Consider the following 14,561-nt stretch of genomic DNA (forward strand, 5'->3'; position numbering starts at 1 on the left):
ATTAACTCTTCTGATTAAATCATCACTACAAAAAAGCAGTTGTGTCATAAAATATTTGGTTCTTAAATGAAAAAGTCTAAGGTTCATGCTTTGTTTTGAAAAAGGAAAGAAAATAAGTCCTTTCCAGTGTATTTGTGTGTAAACCTCCAATCACTGAACTTAAAATTCTGTTACGTACACTGCTCTGAGTTTGCTATAGGTCTGAATCTGTGATTGGCTTCCTCTCCATAGCAACAGGGGCTGAGGCTCATGGGTAGTGTAGTATTTAGAGCCATCTGACATACCAAGCTGATGGGAAAAAATGATGATTTCTCTTTACAAGATTCTAGTTTTCTCAGGGTGTAATAACCAATCCCTCCCTTTGGGTCTTTGTTGTGATACGTTAAGGGCTTTATTAAAGGAAATGGACATTTACAGTTATACTACTGGAACTAGTGATAGCTGCAGTTTTGCAAATGAATCAGGGAACAGAGGTTTTGGATGGGCTAGGGGATTTAAGGTGCACTTCATCCTGTGCTTATTTTCTCTCATTTACCACTTCGTCCCCCAAACACACATACTCACACACTTATACAAACACCTTTTCTCAAGTCCCAGGCTTCTATACCCTGAGCCCAGCTGCTCTGCCAGGGTAGGGCCATTTCACTCCCTTTTGTCCATGCCACTGACCTCTGAGCGCACTGGGAGCACACCTCTGCGGGGCCTGGCCCGTAGCCGGACGCTTGATGTGGACATTTTTGGTGCAATGGGTCCCCCTCACCCCGGCAACCAGGCCCCTTTGAGCCCTTACCCCTCACTGTTTGCCCAGCCACTCTTTCCTCCTCGGCCAACTCTTCCTCTTTTTCCCCCTCGCCGTGAGACTGGAACAAAGCTTGAGAGACAGCATGTTGTTTTGTGCTCACTGCTTAGTTGTGCTGCTGGTGGCCGTCCTCCTATGGTGCACCAAAACTCCCATTCACTTTCTCTCCTTCACTTTCTTTGACCTCCCCCATGGAAGGAACCCCTGTTTGATCACATTAGGGGAGAAAGAGAGAGATCAGTGGTGCTTTTGACATTCCCACTAGCTTTTGACAGTCTATGTGCTGCTGATCAGTTTGCCCGGCACCAGCAAGTGGCCTCTTTTGAATTTCTCCTTTTTCTTTTATGTTTTTTAGGCCAGCCATTGTGAAGCCTTTTGATTAGAGTGTGTGGGTAGAGCTTAGCAGGACTGCTGCATCATTTCTCATTTCACACTTTTCTCTTGATTCTGTTTTCCCTTCTTTTGAAAAAGCTTGCGTTGACCATTTTTTCTCAATGTCAACTTCCGTGATCATGTATATGTGGAAAAGCATGTGCTGTTAAGTGAAAGAGAGCCACAGCATGCAGATGTGCCACTTTGACAGCCTCTTTGTGGTGATCAAAGCTGAGACAGTCTGATATTTTGGCCATTTGAAAAGCAGAGATCCAAGCACAGTTGGAAAGAAAGTGCAGAAGTTTCTTTAAAAGCTGAATCACAGCGTGGGTTTTGAGCAATTACTCACTTTGATATTGTACTTTTCTTATCAGTACTTAGAATTATTCGGATGCCCCTCTCTCTTTTGATCTACAAGTTTTGAGCCGACATGGTTCGGGGTATGACCACTTTACATTCATGGAGGCCATTGGAGAATTCGCAGAGGGCTTAAAGAAGAAGGCCTCTGGAATCTTGTTTTATTTATGCCAAAAATGCCTGGCCACAATTAACCAACCACAACCACTCTGAATGTCAATTTAGGTCATTTTCTACCCTCACAAAAGCCCTGGACTTGGAGCCCATGAAGCAGAAAAAAGCTGATGTAATGGGTTTAAGAAAATCTCCAAGGGGAGTCAAACCTCACCCACACACCCCTAACTACCCCCCCCCCTTCTTCTATGTCCAAAATCCCACTCCTTATCCACTGGTCCTTCAAACTCCTCTGAAGTGGTCACCACCTTTGGTCACCACCCAAATATGGCCACTTTGATCACCCCCAGTACAGCAGGTTAGAAACTTAAGCAGGAAAAGTTTGAGCTTTTAGGCAACTGTTTTGGGATGGCAACCAAAGAAAGAGAGAAAAGGTTTATGATTCACTGATTTAGTGTTTGGGGTGGGGGAGGGGGAGCAGGAGATGAAGGCAAAAGGACGAGGGAGAAAAAGGAGGGAGGGAGGGGAGGGGAGGGGGGCAAAGAAAAGAAATCCCAGGCTTGGCACACACACACAGACTCTCTGTGCAGCGTAAAGCACAAAAGAAACCTGTAACGCCTCCAGATTCCTTCTCGTCGAGTATCAAAGACATGCTTTGCTTTAGAACAAGAGACTAGTGGGTAAGATAGGACTGAGTGAGCCAGTGAACCCAGCACTGGCTCGGTTGGGTGCTGCGAGTTAATCTCTCAGATAGGATTTTTTCCCCCCCTTCTTCCTCTCCACCTCCTCCCTCTCTTTGGGGATATCGGTATTACTGTGTAGCTCTGAATAGAGAGACTCATCTAACCTGATCACTGGTCAGAATAAGTGCATGGAGAGGCTCTGAAAACACATGCAGAGATGGTTGCTGCTTTCGAGTTCAGAGGCGGGATAAATACTGCCCACTGGTCCACCCTGATGCCTTTGAAAAAAGCTCATGTCTCAGACCTCCCGGAATACTTTTTTTTCCTCTTTTTTTAAAATCTTTTTTTAAGCTTAATTCACTTTACAGTCGACACAAAGCCTTGAAAAGTTCACTGAAGGCATTTTTGCTAATTAATCATTTAGTTGTCTCATGAAACCCAATGTGGCATCTTCAAGGTGATTCAATGGATCAAGTAACAAACCCGAAATCCAAAATTCAACTAACAACAATAGAAGTTGCAATTCCTCACATTTGGGAAGGCTGGAATAGACTGTTTGTCCTTTTTGCTTGGTGAAGGATAACAACAATTGTCTGTCAAAATTGCTGTTGGCTAATTTTCCATCAATCTGTCAGCCAACAAATCATTTCATAATTAGCAAAAATCTATAGCAGAGCATGACTGATACTGGATTTTCAAGCCCGATATCTGGCTGTTGTAGATTTTTGAGAATTGAGAAAAATCTGATTATATGAATTATATTCACCAATTCTGAATGTGAACATCCTGAATAGGATATTTCAAAGCTGAAGAATACATTTGTGAATGCTCTTTGATAGACAAACCTATGGGCAACTATGACTCTTGGCTTTGGCTTTTCTGTTATGAAATGTCTTGTAGAGTGTCAAATATACCAATATGTCTATCTTACAAAGACTGGCTGATAATACTGCCCACGCTAATGTGTCATTTGGCCTTTCAACCTCTGCAAGCACATACTGTATGCATTGTGTCAGTGTGAAAGACTTAATCGCATCCTATCCTATCCTATGTAGGAGCTGTGTGTAACAAAAAGCAATTTCCCCCTGGGGATTATTAAAGGAATTCTGATTCTGATTCTGATTCTGATCCTTAAAGCCATTATAAAGAGAAAGGAATTGGCGGTTTGGAGAGCATCCAAATAGCTTCCGGTGTTCCTGTTCTTATCATCCACAGTCTTCCCTTAAGGAATATAAGTTGGAAGCCGAATTATGACTCCCCTCTCCTCATCTAACCAGCCCTAATTCCACCCCAATCCACATTTCTCCATGGAATTATTCCTGGAAATGGCCCTGGCTTTGTTTATTCACATTCTCATTTCCTCTGGAATATCATTAGCTCCTCAGAAGGCCTTGAGCTCCTGGATCGAGCTTTCCTCTTGTTTCCCCTCTCCAGGTTGTCATGAAAGGTGATCGTGCAGCCATTCACAAAACCAAGAGAGCAAGCGAAGGAAAGAGAGAGGGGCAGAAAAAAAAGCAGACACAAGCAGGCCAAGAAAAGACTTGGGGAAAGTCCGATTGTGTGTGTGCGCCAGTTTTCACAAGGAAAATCAATCTCTCAGCTTCCACTCACCACTTACTCCTCTGTGTTTTCTTTAAAGGTCGGTACATTTGAAATAAAATCATGAGGTTAATTGATGGTGATGCTAAAAACATTCCACATGTGGTTTAATGAAGCCCCCGCTCTTCATCTCCTTCCCCTGAGTGCAGCGTGACCTTAGCCATCCGACCCGGAAGTGATGTAGGTGAGCATTTCCTCTGGTGTAGTTGGAGCCCCAGTAAGTGTTTCCTAAAGAAAACAAGTCAGAGGCGGCCGAAATCTGAAACCAGCGCTAATGCTGGCTGCCTCTCCACCTTGCCTCCCTCCCTCCCTAATCCCTGTGGCCAGGGGGATAGCAGAGGTTAGGGGGGGGGGGCATAGTTCTTTCTGTACAAAACCCACCGTCTGTGCACACATTAATTTAAGTGTGTGAACATGTGCATACACTGCAAGTCCTGTTCACATTCCTCTCATCTCTCAGTAGCGGGCAGCTACAATCCTCAGCAAACACACTGTGCAGCGTGAGCCAGCACTCTGGTTAGCCTAGCCTTGTCTAGCCACGCCCTGACAGACACCGGCATGCATGGCCAAAATGGTTTGTTTGTGCAGTTGTTGTGTGAAAGGTCATTCACTAAGTTAAGTGTGTGTGTGAGGACAATATGAACCTGACCTTTGCAGAAAGTCCCGTCTGCTCCCCTCTGAGGAGTGGTGGGATTACAGCACTCTTCTCCTGCTGTAACTGTCACACATTCACACACTCCTATACATATATCAGTGTTGGAGCCAAAAAAAGTCACTGATTTCATATTGTGGCTCTCCGCTTTGTTATGCGAGGACTCCTGTGCATATTTGGCGAGTGACCTTGGTCATCTGGTCAAGTGTTTGCCAGTCCTTTAATCTAATATCTCAAAGCATCAGGGTTTAGGTTGTGAAAGCTTTTGATTATTATGGGCTAGCTGCTCGATTTGGCCGCGTTTGATCTCCACAGGCTCTCTCTGCCACCACTCCCACATACTGTAAACCTGGATGCTAACATTTTCTGTGGAGACTCACAGCATCGAAATCGTCTTTTTGTTCCAGGTGCTGATGAAAGTGATGGTCAATTATGCAGTATTGTCATCCTTTTGTTGAGTGTAAAACAGTGGGTTAATCAAATTTAAATATTTTTCAAGTGATTTGCCATATGAAGATATATGCTGATGTTGGAGAAAATTAAGATATTGTAGCTGTGATTTCAACCAACCTTGGCTGAATTCCTATTTTATTGTGTAAAAGTAAGAAATTCATTGATTTGTATCTACAGGGTTGGACTGAACAAGAAATATGAAGATGTCACAGTGTGCTTTAAGAAATTGGGATGGAAATTTTTCACAGTTCTCCATCATTCGATTAATCAAGAAGACAATCTGCTGAGTGATAGGTCGGGAAGATAATTGTTGCAGCCCTAAAATTCTTAATAAGGAAAACTTCTCATTAGCTTGTTGGTAATACGTTGTCAGGATGAGGAAGAGCAAATCATTGTGTGAACAGTTTGATCCTCCATGGTTCATGGTTGAGACACACCGAAGAAGGGTGGATGTAGTAAGGAACATAACACTTTGGAATAGATCCTCCTCTTCTTCCCAGCATCGCCACAAGCCTTGGGGTCTGGACAAGGTTGCCGCCATGTTGTCCACTCCGGAGGGCAGGGAGGGGGCGAGAGGAGGGAGGGGAGGAAGGGCAATATGGGCCTATGCTCTAATCCCATTCCAGCGGGCCGAGCGGCAGCAGCTTGTGCCGCATTCCACAACTCTGGGGGCTTTTCGGGCAGGGAGGGGGGGCCGAGCAGCATTCCTCCACGGCCAGGGCCATCAAAGACACCGCGCAACATCAAAGGCCACTCAGAGCCTAGGTGTTGATGACTGCAATCCTCTCTTTGGTCCACTTTTAGCAACCTCAACCCCTCAGCCCTCTAACACTCGCACACATACAGACTGGGCTGGATGAACCAGGTATGTGCACCCTCCAGCCTCGTTCCGTCCTCGGGGGGCTCACCAGCTGTTCTGCAGCAGCATTAATCATAGCTCATTAAGTAGTGACATTGACTTTTGTTTTATGGTGAGGCTTGAGGAGGAGCGGGGAGGGCCGGAGCGGGGGATGCCACTGATATTTGGGGTGGTGCTGGCACTGGGTGCAATCTGCGCAAACGTTGTGGTGATGAATAACGGCAGAAAATTGTTGTTTGATAAATTGTGCAGTGCTGAAGTGATTACTCAATTAATTAAGTAGGCAATGGACAGAAAAAAGAAACATTTTTATTAGTGATTAATCGTGTGAAAGTGATTTCCCAAGCGAAAATGCAAAACACTTCAATAGTGGATCCAATAAAACAACTATTTTGAAGACGTCAGCCTGGGCTCTAGGAACTTGTCTCTGCATTTTCTCTGTTATATAGTTGTGATATCGTTGTCAGGTTTTTTTCTTTGTTTTTTTGTGATACAGAGACCCCTTGACTGTTTTTTGTAGAAACTGAGTTGGAGTCGTCATTTTCAAAATGAAATCTCAAGAGAAATGTGTTGGGGGAGGGAAAAAAACGTGTACTCACTGCTCTGCAGTTGTGTGCTGTATAGAGTTGTTTATTAATGGCCCACTTTTCCCTTTGCTTGTTACATTGTTAGTCATGCTAATGAATTCACTGTGGCACCTTGATGCTGACAAATAATTTATGCATGTGTTCACCTACTTTTGTAATTGTCCTCATAAGGACAGCAGCCTCTTGCACACGGAGACAATATGTTTGCTTGCTCTTGTTACTTTTTCTTTTTTTACATAGATGCTGTGGTCTCTTCCATTAAGGGGGGGCAGATGTTTCCATTCCTCCCCTTCTATTTCCAAAATGGTGGCATCCAGCCCAATGTTGACCCCTGAACTTTGTTGGCCAGTCCTTTGTTCGTGTCACTCTTGGTTTTAAAGACTGAAGAGCTGAAAGTGACATCAGGGAGACTTTTAAGTGCGCACACACACACACACACCACACTGACTGTTTCAGGATGCACTCGTAGATAGTTAATAGAGTCACAAGCTCGGCGTCCTGCTCAGTGTTAAAGCTGTCAACCCCAGAGCCTTGTGCTACATAACAGGACATTTACATGATATTAGGTGTCCTCTGCCAGCGTCCCCTGCTCACGCTGAAACCCTGACACTTGTTTGCTTTGCTCGTTGCTATGAAGATGGTGTGGAGGTGATTTTCAGGGAAGGTTAAGGAGGGGACAGCGAGTAATGGGGGGGGCAAACAGACAGATGATGACTGCACTGAGGCTTGCATCGCAAAGATGGCTTGGGTAAGGCACGCCCTTGACTCAAGGAAAACGTTTCTTCACCATGTTAAGAGTAAAATTTCTTCTGTCTTGAATCGCTTAATACACTTAACTAGTTCACTTGCCAGAAGTGCAGAGTGAAGTTGGATTGTTCATACTACAGAAATGTAATTGCTGTTCTTGCATTGACAAATTCTCAGCCCTGTGGGTTTTTTTTTCCTTAATTGCACTCCTCCTTTATGGTGGTTTAGACTGCCAAAATAAAGGATGGACGCTGGGCTTGCCTGGCTAATTGTTCCTTTAGTCCCAGTGGAGAAGACAAAAGAGAGGAAGTCTTCATTATTTGAGAGGAGAAGCAGAGGGATCTCTTTACGGTGATAATGTTACAGGAGGTGGAGTGTCGGCCCCACCTGTAGGGCCCTCCCAGCTGCTCCACTGTAACTGGATCCCGCTCCCTCTCTCCTCAAGGCTACCAGCCGTCTTTGAAGTTATTTCTAGTGCTGGGAAAGAGGGGCAGAGAGCGGCCGAGAGGGGCAAAGAGTGACTTAGAGAGTGAGAGGGGAGGTGTGTGTGTGTGTAGTGTGTTAGTGCATGCATTTAAGTTTGTGAGTGTATTTGTACATGCTATACATAGAAGGCTGCAATTCAAAACTCTTGCTCCTTTCTTGTGCTCGTTTTCCCCCCCTGTGCGGTCTGACGTTGAACCTCTGTACGAGTATAAGAAAAGCCCCAGAACATGCATAGTTTTGTTCGGAGACTGCTTGACATTTTGTAATATGAAGTAAACAAATCAACCTCACAACAAGCCCTGAAGACATGTTATTTATTGGCTAGAGAACAAACCACCCAATATGTATGGACAAGTTTTCAATAGGGAAGGTTGGTGGAACATCTTAGAAAGCAGAGCAAGGGTCATTTTCACAGAGTTATATATATAGAAATGAAAGAAATATTTGATATTTTCAATTCTAAATGAGCTAAATGAGTCTTTATTATTGTATTATCTTACTTTGACATAATTGGCATACCCACATTGACAAAACCTTTCTACTTTTATCTGTCCAGTCATGAAATAAAAGTAACAAAGATATAATGTAGAAGTGATAATGGAGTAATTTACCAGTTAACAAGATCTCAAATTTCAATGTTCAATGTTTGTTAGGTAGTTTTGCCTGGATTCGCTTTAAAACCCACTTGTTCTGATTTTTTTGTCAAAAAAAAACGTACAAAATTAAAGCCTGACCAGACTCGTCATGTCCTAAGACTGGCGGCGACCCTTGCCTGTTTACCGCCAAGGACACTCACTGTAAATCCTCCTGGTGAAGTCGGACTGTCATCCCTATCTGCACCAGAAGCTTGACCTCATAGAGCCTGAACCGAAAAGACCGCCTACAGAGAGACTCCCCGTCCTTACCTGCTTCACCGAGGGTCATCCTTTGGATTAAGGCTCAGTGTCAGACTTTGATTTCCCTCCTCTGTACTTCTAGCATGATGTCTGAGCTCTTAAGGGTTCAGACGGTATGTCTGTGGGCCAGTGGGGAAGGTGTGATAATGAAAAAGAGATCATGTAGAATGCCTCTTCTTGATTTCATCCCTCCACATCAACAGATGACGACAATACGTTTACTACAGTAATTTGACCTTTGACTCATGACTGTCAATCAGTTATGACTTGCCACATACTATTTGGAAAATATGTGCTTATGTCATGATAGCAAACATGCTGCAGGAATGAATCACAATTTCTAGGTGCAGATGTTTATACTGGGAGCAAGTTATCATGTTTGTGGATGAGATATCACCGTATGAATATTACAGCTAATGATGCTGTCTTGTAGACTGAACAGCCAAGCATTCAGTAGTGCGTGTGTGTGTTTGTGTGAAAGTATTTTTCTCACATACTTTAAATTAGAATTTCACTTACAAGAGCTGTGGTTCATAGGCAGCATGCAAACACCATCACGTCATCCGTTTCACCTTCCATATGTTTACTAGAGATCATTTGTGTCCTTATTACCAAGGGTAACTGGGTAAAAAAATGCTTCCATGTCTGCCCTGCAGGGCACGGAGAGGTGAAGTCGGCTGCGTCCTGACCGTGCCACAGTTAGTTGTCAGGGAGGGTGCGGTGGGTTTGGCTGGTGGAGGAGCTGGTGCTAACATGGTGTTGACATTTTGCTAGTTTGTGTGTTTTGGCCAAGAGTTTTATGCGTGTTTGCTGGGTGTTACATAGTAGAGAATCCATGTTATACTTGCAGTTGTTATAAGTTGTGATTTAAGCCTTGTGTGTTTTTACTGTTTTGGTGAAATCTTTGGTACTAATATTTTTCAGAAGTGGTTTTGGAAATTTCTTCCTGTGCCACCTTCCAGCCACCTCTAATAAATGTAGCTGTGAAATGACTGAAGCAACTAATCAATCAACAGAAAATTAATCAACGATTTGACAATAAAGTAATCATTTCAATAATTTATTGAATACCTAAAAGATTGTTTGGACAAAAGAAGAATTGGAAAGATGCCACCTTGGAGTCTGGGAGCTTGTCACCATCACCTGGGCTACTAGTTTTGAAATTTCACAGACTGAGTGAGTCAGAGATTAATCATAAATCAAAGTAATCAATAGTTGCAGCTGATACAGGTGTAAAACTTAACTAATTCATGATTTAGGGCACTGTTTCGTAATTTCAAGCAGTCACAGGGAGCTGCAAATTGTTTCTTTAGCCATAGAAATATATCCAATTATTACTTACGACATTAAAGGCACCACTACTTAGAATATGCCTTTGGTGGTCTAGATATGCATTATCTTTTCATACGTCCACTGCCAGATGGTGTGAATGTCTGCAGATGTACGACGAAGGTCAAGGTTGTGTAAGCCTTTGGAGCTGTGTGTGTGTGGTTCTGAACATCCTGTTGCTTACCCCTCCTATGTCCTGTCCTGGCCTGAAGAAGCTCCTTCTGTTCTTTTTCCTTCCTCTGAGTGTTATGACTGTGTTATGAGGCCCTGGAAGACACCACAGGTCCCAGCGGAGACCTGGTCTGTGGCCTGTGATCAGACATACCCACACAGCCATCCCATCCCCACAGCCCTCAAGACAACCGCCAGCCACCTCTGTTGGCAAGTCTGGTGTGTTATTCCAGGAAGTTGACAATACGCCCCTCCTTGTAGAGAGAAGCCCAGTGCTGGAAAGTTTTGGATGGTGGTGGCAGTCGGGAGGGGTTTTGGAGGAGGTCGGAGGGGTCGCCTGAATTAAAGGCCCGGGGAGGTGGGCGGGATGCTTCTTCGCTGGGGTGAATGAGTTCACGGTGAGCGGATGGTCAGTGAGAGATGCCACTGAGTTACCCCTCGGTCACCCATGATGATGATGTGCTCCACACTAACCTTCACACACGCCTGTGCTCAAACAGTGAGATACGTAAACACATGCACAGCACTGGGGAAGCAGGTGGGTGCGAGGACTGGCGCTGTGCCCAGGTTTTTCTTCTCCTAGACTCTGTGTTCATGTGAAATATATGCCAAGCTCTTCTTCCAAAATTCATAAAAGAAAGCTATGAACAACAGATCTGTTGGGTCAATTATTTAGCTAGCCTTTCGGAGAACATCTTGTAAAAATTGTATTTGGCACACACACAATTCAGACAGCATGGCACCTTTGATTGCTACGACAGAAACCTCATTGTTGAGTTGCTGTTTCAAGGACACGGATGCAAGGGTCTATATCTGTATCCTGTATAGATAAGTTAAGCTCAGAGATCATTCTCCTCTCCAATCCACCTGCTTCCCTTTCGATGTTTTGAGCTCCTGGTGTGTTGCAGAAAAAATGCCTTGTTGTAATGCACAGCACATTAAGCGCCACGTTTCAGCCAGAATTTTTATACTATGAGCATAATTTCTCCTCAGGTTCACAAGGTGTTCCTGACTGGTGTTGAATGCAAGGGAGAAGCATAAACTTTGAAGTGTTTGCTTTGTCACAAAAGAAAGTTTTTTTTTTGCAGCCTTGGGGATGTTTCATGTGCAAATACAGACTTTCGGAGAAGTTATAGGGATTTCAAAAGGCGTTCTGAGGAATCTTTGAAAAGTAAAGTAAAGCAGGAAAACAAAGTTGCTGATTATTACTTTTTATACCAGCCATTTCTACTTTTTGTGTTGAAGTGGAAGTGCAAGTGAGGATAGAACTTGTAAAATGCACACACATGCACAGCTGTGCAGAAAAAAAGCTCTTTCATGCAAGGGCAATATAGCATGGTGAGGGCAGGGAAGGGTGACTGTTTTGGAGGTGTGGGAGGGATGAGGGGGTTATGGGGGTTTGTAACCAGGGCCACCAATAATTTAGAGGGAAGAGAGGAAAAGGGGGTGCAACTGGGGGAGGGGGGGCCGAAGAAGTGGTTGTTGTATGATCAAAGGCTCAGCGAATTGTGTCACAGACAGACGGAGAAGAATGCCGTTGGATGGTGTGACTTGCATTTTGATTTTCTTTGAGAGCCAGTGGGGAGGGCTGGGGGGGGGGGTTTGAGTGTTGAGGGTGGGGTTGGTGAGAGTTTTTTAGAAATAGGTCCCTGTTTTGATCCCTTTACCAACTGTTATCAGGTCACTTGTTCTAGGAGGAGACATCCATAAAGGATTGGGTGTGTAAAGGAAAGGGAGTTATAAAAGTGATTTTCCAAAACCATTTCCAAAACTTAATTTCAGTGTTTTTTAAGCTGCAATGTGCTGGAGTCACCTTTTGTATTCATGTGAATAGATGTAACAAAATGTTGACAAAAACGTAAAATGAAAGTGCCACAACATTCATAGCAATACAGAAAGGAAAAATATTATAAACTCAACTTTGAAATTGGATGAAAACAGACAAAGTCACTACTTAAGCATAATTAACACCTTAGTATCAATCAGTCTTCACATAATCTAAATACATCATGGTATAAAGGTGGTGGTGTTGCGTTAAAGAGCCTCCGATCTGAGCAAGAATTTTCTCTACAGGTGGTTTTACAGAAAGGGGTTGGGGTTGGCAGGGGGTGTGGCCAACTTGAGTGACAGGTGGAGTTCAAATCCCCGCCAGGATTTCATTGAGAGTGTGGCCTCTGTAACAGGATATTCATGTGAAAGGCTGCCTCCCCCAGGGGCAGGACAGATGGGGCAGAACAAGAGCCGCCCCCTTGTGGCACTTTGGGGGCGCCGGATGCCCTTCACCCAGAACCCTGGGTACAGAGGAGCGGAGCTTAGTGGAGCAAAGTGGAGCAATGGGGTGTTTCCAGTGGGCTGAGCTTGTGTGATTTGGGGCCTAACGGGGAAAGCTAGCAGTTGGAACACAAGAGAGGACAGTCTCTGTCATTTTGTGTGTGTGTGTGTGTGTGTGTGGGCACGTTTGCATATGTGCTTGTTGCTCTTTTGTGTACACGGCCAGTAGCTGTGACCCACTTCACTATATCACCATTTCTCTTCCACACCAAGGTCCTTTTCCTCCGGCACCCCATCCCCACATCCATCAACGCCTACGTCAACATCTGACAAAAAAGAAAAATCCCTGTGGTGGAGATAATGGTGCAATGGCCAGCCTCTAAAATAACAACATGGTCCACAACAACAACACAGTCCCATTTGGAGTGCAAGAGCCCCTGCACAATGGCCCAGTGTTCAGGACCCAGGGGCGCAGGCGGGGCTCCCCGCTGCCATCCAAGCTGTTAGACAAGCAGGAGAGAGAGGCCATAATCAGCGCTCCACTTCCTGGTCCTCCTTCAGACTGTTCGAGACAGAGATTGAGCCTCTCTTTAGATCCCCTCCTACACAGACTCTCTCTGCTTCCTCCCCAACACCCTGTTCAGTGGGTGTCACACATGAAACTCAAAATGTTACCTGAGTTGACTGGGATGTGCGGTATGCCTCAGAGAATTGTTACAGTTTGTAGAGTGATTTTATGTGGGCGGGGCAGGTCAGGATATGGAGGTTGAATGGAAACCTGACTAGGTTATGTTCTTTTATCTTTGCCTTTCCCTTCAATGTTCGCGTCCTCCAAAGACTGAGAGGAAGAAATTATCATACCAAATGTGTATGTAACGTATACCTGTGCTGCCTCCCTGCTCCTGCTGGCCCTAGGCTAGTATCTATCTTCCAGTCACCCAGAGCATAGCGGCTCTCTGCTCACTTATGTTTACAAGAGGAAAAGCAGCCCTGAGAAGATCCAGTGAGTCGATGAAATGCAGGCGAACAAGGTGACAGCTGCTTTGATTCAGCTTAGCCTTGATTCATGATTTACTCTGTAGGGAGAATTATCCATTTCGTTTCGAAGGACAGGGGTTGTAATTGGAGCTTAATCTTTCAGGTTTCGTTATAGTCACATTTGTTTGTGTGTGGGAGGAGGATTCAAGGATGAGTGGTCTCTCTCTCTATAGGTGCACTGCAGAATCCAGTGTTTGTGCCTTCGGTGTTAAATCTTCTAACTTAGACACATTAACGGCTATTGATTTCGCCATTTTCTTATTTGTTCATGCCTGTCTCTCCACTATTAAAACGGATGCCATACTATACTGTGGAGCTACATAACGGCACACGTTGTCCACATTCCTTCCCCATGACTCTTCCATAGTCCACCTGATTTGAATATGACCCCCTTACTCTTAGCTAAGTCCTCCACAGAAATCCTTTAGGTCAGGGGCTTGACCCCTCTGCCTTGTGGCACTGAAGTGACGAGGCGCCTTGTGAATATCTTGTCAATTGGCCTGCTGCACGACTAACCTGCTCCCAACGTGATGAAGTGGGGTTCAAAGGTCGGGGGTCACCAAAGGGAGAAGGGTATCTCGGGTCATCAGCAGCGGCCCAGGGGCCAGAGTGGCCGAGGGCTCGGCGCCACAGTTCTGGCTGATTGGGGTGCTATGGTCATTGGGTTAATAGGATAAGTGGCCTGCAGGTCAGTTTGGCCCAGTTCTAATGCTAATACAGGAGCTTGTCTTTGCACTGTTGCCAGGATGGGGAATGAATCCAGGATTTTGGGACTTGGTTACAGTTTTAATCCAACCTTTTTTGAGTTGGTTACAGTTTTAATCCAACCTTTTTTGAGTAGGTCATTATTTTATCCCAGTGATTGGCTGACAGCTGCAGTTGCTGTCTACTTTTTGCTTTTGTTTTTGGTTTGGTGCTGTTCAACTGATGGCCTTCTGTGATTCCGTAGGTGTTATCTGTCAACTTTCATCATGATACAGACGCCTCTTGGGATGCATACTAGCACATACACAAGATTGTTGATTAGATAACAGTTTCTAGCGGTCTATTAATGTCAGCGTACAGATTTGGGTTTTACAAATTATACTCAAGCCTTCTTCACCATCTTCCCACAGTCATGTAAAGTAAGGGAAGTGCTTTGAGATAAA

The 14,561-nt window shown here is 44.5% G+C and overlaps 1 protein-coding gene across 2 annotated transcripts in view; it reads left to right on the top strand.

Moving 5' to 3' along the window:
* The window catches only part of znrf3 (zinc and ring finger 3), a 65,977-nt gene that overhangs the window by 19,252 nt on the left and 32,164 nt on the right, over positions 1-14,561 (top strand). The gene's annotated exons all lie outside the window — the stretch shown is intronic.

The sequence above is a fragment of the Pempheris klunzingeri genome, chromosome 7, assembly GCF_042242105.1.
Source record: "Pempheris klunzingeri isolate RE-2024b chromosome 7, fPemKlu1.hap1, whole genome shotgun sequence".
Classification (NCBI taxonomy): Eukaryota; Metazoa; Chordata; class Actinopteri; order Acropomatiformes; family Pempheridae; genus Pempheris; species Pempheris klunzingeri.